This window comes from Octopus bimaculoides, chromosome 15 (assembly GCF_046866305.1).
Source record: "Octopus bimaculoides isolate indiv1 chromosome 15, ASM4686630v1, whole genome shotgun sequence".
In the NCBI taxonomy this organism is placed as follows: Eukaryota; Metazoa; Mollusca; class Cephalopoda; order Octopoda; family Octopodidae; genus Octopus; species Octopus bimaculoides.
The window spans coordinates 53376326-53382125 of record NC_142942.1 but is presented as its reverse complement, the minus strand read 5'-3'; positions in this window follow the sequence as shown (position 1 = coordinate 53382125).

The following is a 5800-nucleotide window of genomic DNA, read 5'->3' as shown; positions in this document are numbered from 1 at the left end:
GTTCTTATCATGACACCAGTTGCAGTCAAGTAAAAGATATATTCAAAACATGAACATACATATATATGTACCTATATATATATTCTTTTCTACGATAAGAATATAACGTAAATAAAATTGCCAGTTGAACTCCTTAATTTTCCTCTTCTACACTCTCTTCTCCTCCTCAAGTAAGAATTTCCAAGGACTCAACCTTTGGTAACTTGTCGAAATAGCAGAGGTAGCAAAATCATCTCATGATGAAAGTCACCATACAAAATATACATATAAATGCACATACTCATCCAAACATACAAACATTATACACATTATATATATATATATATATATATGTATGTATATATATATATATATGTATGTATATATATATATATATGTATGTATATATATATATATATATATATGTATGTATGTATATATATATATATATATATATATATATATACACACATATACCTGGGATTGAGTTGGAGTAAGATATAAAGGAAATATAAAATATATGAAACAAAAGAGAAAAAGAAGAGGAGGAAGATGAGGAGAAGGAAACGAAAACCTATACAATTCCTTGCTCGTTCATCTTTGGTCTGTTTCAAATAATTTCAACCTGCTGTATACTGAATTATTCAAAAATTATTTACCAAATAAAAAAAAAGCAAAAAATGCTATTTGTCAGTCAGGTTTTATTATTATTATTATTATTTTCTTTTTTTTTTTTTTTTTGACAAATTACAAAACTTTAAAATGCAAAAAAATATATATATAAATAAATAAATTTAAAGAAATTTGCTGTGATAAGTTTGGAAAACTTAACAGAATGAGAAGAATTAATTACTGAACAATTAATTACTGAACAATTAAAACATAAATAAATGAACAAACGAAAATATGAAACATATAAACAGTTGAATTACTACGACAGAAACAGAGAAAAAACATCAAAAAAAGATTATAAAAAAGATAAACAAAACTGGTTAAAATTAAAATCCATTTGTTGTTGGAAAAAAAATTAATTTTAATCAAAATATTATGAAGTAATTACTAAAACAGAATCAAATTATTACAATGATATATAAAGAAAATTATAGAACTCAACTGAATGAAACAAAGACAAAATATGGAAAGAAATATTAACTAAAAAACAAAAAGAATCAATTATTCGGCATCTGGTCTAAGGAAGAGGCTGGAATTATTAGCAAAGCAATCACAGTTACTCATGTCATTCATTACATTGCATGTGTATAATGTGTATATGTACATATATATGTATATATATATATATATATATACATACACACATTCATATATACATATGTACACACACATATACATATATATATATAAATGTGTGTGTGTGTGTGTGTATATATATATATATGTATATATATATATAGAAATATATACACATATACATGTATATATGTACAATGCACATACATATGTGTATATATATATATATATATATATACATATACATATATACGTATATACATTTATATATATATGTATATATATATATATATATATATATATATATATATATACATATATACATACATGTGTATATATATGTATATATGTATACATACATCTATACATGTACATATATATGTGTTTTTGTGTGAATAAACTGATAAGTAGATACATATGTATATATGTATGTACACACATACACACACATGTATCATATGTGCGTATTTATATATATACATATAATATATATATACATATAATATATATATATATACACACACACACATATATGCATACACATATATATTAATACATGCATATATATATATATGAAAATACACACATATATGTGTATATATGTATATATATATAAACACAAATACATATATAAATATATATTTCTGTAAAAAAGATGAAGAAGCTGAAGAAGAAGAAGCTGAAGAAGAAGAAGCTGAAGAAGAAGAAGCAAACAATTAAGAAACGAACGAAAGAAACGTCAGAAGGAAAGACTGGAACATGAAATGAAAATATCTCTGCTGCGACACTAAAAGACCAATTCTTCATTGAAATAGTTATTTTTGGACAAAAAAAAAAGAACAGACAGGATTACAGCACCATTTTCATTAGTTAGTATTGTGTAAGGTGTCATAATAGATGTATATTCCTCCCAGCCCTGCGCCCACCCACCCACCCAACAGCCACAGACTTACTGTATACATTATGCCCCATGACACCTGTTTTGTTACTGCTTCTCATGGTAATAACTGTTATGATCAGTGTATGTATGCATGTATACAAATGTATGTGTGTGTGTACACATGTATGTATACATATATATATATATATATATATATATATATATATATAGATAGATAGATAGATAGATAGATATATATGTGTGTGTATGTATATGTATATATAGTCACATATAAGTGAGTATATGTAAGTATATGCATATGTAAATGTTTACACCATTTATACATACACATACAGTCTCAAGCACATTATGTGTACAAATGCACATGCTCAGAAATGCATGTACACACAGACACACACACACACACATTTATACATACAGACATACATACATTAATACATGTATGCATACTACCTTACAAACATATGTAAACACATATATACTGATTCAAACATTAATGAAAGACTATTTGTACGTATATGTGTGTGTGTGTGTGTGTGTTATATATATACTTGTATATATATATGTATATATGTGTGTGTATATATATATATGTATATATGTGTGTGTGTATATATATATATATATATATATATACCATTTATTTATATATGTATGTATATATATATATATGTATATATATATATATATATATATATATATATATATATATATACATATATATGCATGTGTGTGAGCATATATATGTGTATATATAAATATATATGATTATATATACATACATATATACATATGCATATATAAATAAATGGTATATATATATATATATATATATATATATATATACAAATACATTAATAACTCGCCTTCACATTCTCTCTCTCTCTCTCTATCTCCCTCTCTCTCTCTCTCTCTATCTCTCTCTCTCTCTATCTCCCTCTCTCTCTCTCTCTCTCTCTCTCTATCTCCCTCTCTCTCTCTCTCTCTCATTCTCTCTCCCCTTTCCACATATCTTAACACAGAAGAATATAGAATAATTAATTGCACACACACACATATATATATGTATTCTATATGTGTGTATATATGTATGTGTATATGTAAGTATATATATGTACGTACATTAATATATTAGGTATACATGTTTATGTGTATATATATATATATATATATATATATATATATATATATATATATATGTGTGTGTGTGTGTGTGTGTGTGTGTGTGTGCATGTGTGTGAGTGTGTATGTATGCATGCACTTCCCACCAATGGTAATGACAAGAAAACCATTTTTCAGCAGCTACATCAACAACAACGAAATAATTTTGTTAGAATTTATTCTTAAATTCATTTGTGTGTAAGTGTGCGTGTGTGAGTGTGTGCATGTGAATTCTTCTGTGTACGTGCATGTGAGTACACACATGCACACATTTTCACATTCACATACATGTACAGATAGACATAGACATTTGTATGTATTCATAGTCAGCTTCTTTTCTTTTCCCAAATTGTTCTGACTCGTTAGAAAACTTAATCATTGTCCCATGGTAACTACGTAAGCCTTAAAGTTAGTCATACTTCAGTTTCCATAGCAACCAACTAAACTCTAAATTCTAAATTCTTCAGTTATGTTGCGTCTTACTCAGCTTCCCCCTGTTTCCATTAAGTTCCCTTTGCTTCTCTCTAGATCATATTTTAATCACTGCCTGTTTACAGCTTTCAACTGCCTTTTTCTCATTTCATAACAATGTCCGCAGTTCACAGTTAATTTCATTATCAATTTCCATACTTTATTTCATAATCAATCACCAGGTTATACTGCTTCTTCTCTGCCTTTCTCATTTTTTTATACAGCTTTCACTCAATCAATCATTTTACCAACCCTTAAGTTCATACATAGGTTTATACTCAGTATCCATAGCAACCACTCAAGTATATTGTCTCAATGCCTTTGTCAGCTTTTTACTGCCTCTATTCATACCAATGTCTTATCAACTTAGAGTCATACGTTTCTGCCTCCATAGCAGTCCTCGGCTTTTGTCAGCTTTCTACTGCCTTTATATAATCTTTTTACTCTTGTACTCAGACCACATCATCCAACTCTATTTCATTCTCATACTGATGCTCAATCGCTGCAGTAATCCTTCAGCTCATACTCAGATGATACACCAACTTTCTTGATTAAACTCCAGCTTAAACTCTTCCCCAGGATGAGAGAAACCTTGTTAATATCAGAGGCAAAACCGGCAGCGAGCTGGCAGAACCATTAGCACGGTGGATAGAATGCTCAGTGGGTCTTCTCAGGCTTTACATTCTGAGTTCAAATTCTGCTGAGGATGACTCTGCCTTTCATCCTTTCAAGGTCAATAAAATCAAGTACCAGTCGATGTAAATCTACTAGCCCCACCCCACAAATTCTCAGGCCTTGTGCCTAGAGTAGAATAAATATCACAGGCAAAACTTGCAAGTAAGAAATTCTAAGATGAATCTTTGCTGAGAAAATAACGAATCTTCAATTTTATTAACTTTCTACAAAAATTGCTGTTTTGCTCAAAACGATTAAACATTTTTCTGTGATTTTTAGAAACGGGCCATTTTGAATTTCAATGCAGGTTAAATTTCTCCCACAAAAAAAATAAAAAAAGGTTTTGTGCCCCACTTCTGTGATGTAGCAGGATCCCAGGTTCCATTTTAGTTCCTGCACAGATGCTATACCAATCCTAATATTAATATTTTCTCAATAGTTTAGTTTTTCATGCTGATCCTTAATCAATTTCCATAGCAACCACCTTTGTTATGCTGTCAAGTCATTCAATATTTATATTTGTTATTTTTTTGTGCTTGATATTGTTGATTTTTATTTCATCCATACATACATACATACATACAATACACATGACGTGTGTGTGTATATGATGTGTGTGTGTGCGTGTGTGCATACATACATATATATATATATATATATATATATATATACAAGTAAACATATATATACATGCATATACACACAACACACACTTATATATATATACAAACTCATTCATACAAATACATACCTATATATATATATATATATATATATATATATATATATATATATATATATATATATGGGAGAATATACAAAAAATAACAACAGACGAGGACAGGTGGTGTATATATATATATATATACATGTGCACACTCATATATATGTATATATATATAATAATAATAATAATAATAACAACAAATGAATGAGACCTTGATATTAGAGAAATAGAATATTTATATATGTTATAATTTATAACAAACCATAAAAAGTTTGGTATTATAGTACTCGGAGTTTCGAATGTCAGAGTGAAGAGCTATGATGCATTCTTGTCGGCTATTAATAGCAACAGACCCATTAATAGCTGACGAGAATGCATCATAGCTCTTCACTCCAACATTCGAAACTCCGAGTACGATAATGACAAACTTTTTACGGTTTGTTATAAATTATAACACTATATATATATATATATATATATATATATATATATATATATATATAATACATATTCCTTCATGTATACACACATACACACAGATATATATACATATACACATATATACATACAAACATATATATATATATATATATATATATATATATATATATATATATATATAATACATATTCCTTCAT